Source organism: Atta cephalotes, assembly GCF_000143395.1.
Source record: "Atta cephalotes unplaced genomic scaffold scaffold00017, whole genome shotgun sequence".
Taxonomy (NCBI): Eukaryota; Metazoa; Arthropoda; class Insecta; order Hymenoptera; family Formicidae; genus Atta; species Atta cephalotes.
In genome coordinates, this window is record NW_012130081.1 from 5,236,159 (window position 1) to 5,236,741 (window position 583).

Here is a 583-nt window from a genome sequence, read left to right on the forward strand (position 1 = left end):
CTCTCTTCTCTCTCTCTCTCTCTCTCTCTCTCTCTCTCTTTCTCTCTCCGTTCTGCTTCCTTTCTCCTTTTCTTTTGCTCTCTTTGTCGCCGCGTCAGGCCTCGTACCCCAAGACAAGTTCTATCGTCGGTTTCGAAAACTGTCTCGATCGAATGCGAATGCTGAGAATTGTGCATGTTCAATTCGACGCCAGAAAGTGAAGCATTGCGAAAATATCGATACATATATATATTAGTTATTTTCGAATTAATACATTTTTGAAGGTATTCCGATTTTATTCGCAATAATGTATTCTCATTGGACATTTTGAACGTAATTTGATTTTGTACGAAGAATAGAAGATTTTTTTTATGTTTCTGAAGAGATATTGACCTTCTAGAATTCTAGAAGCATATAATATGATCTCGAAATGTTACATTTGACATAAAGAACTGCCGTGAAAAAGTAAAACACAAGATTGTGAGGGGCGATTAGGGATACATGGGACAAAAGTTTTCTTTTCAACATGAATACATTTTACGGAGTATCATAAATATTAATCTAACCTTCAGAGTCCCATTGGGATGCAAAATGTATTCTGACA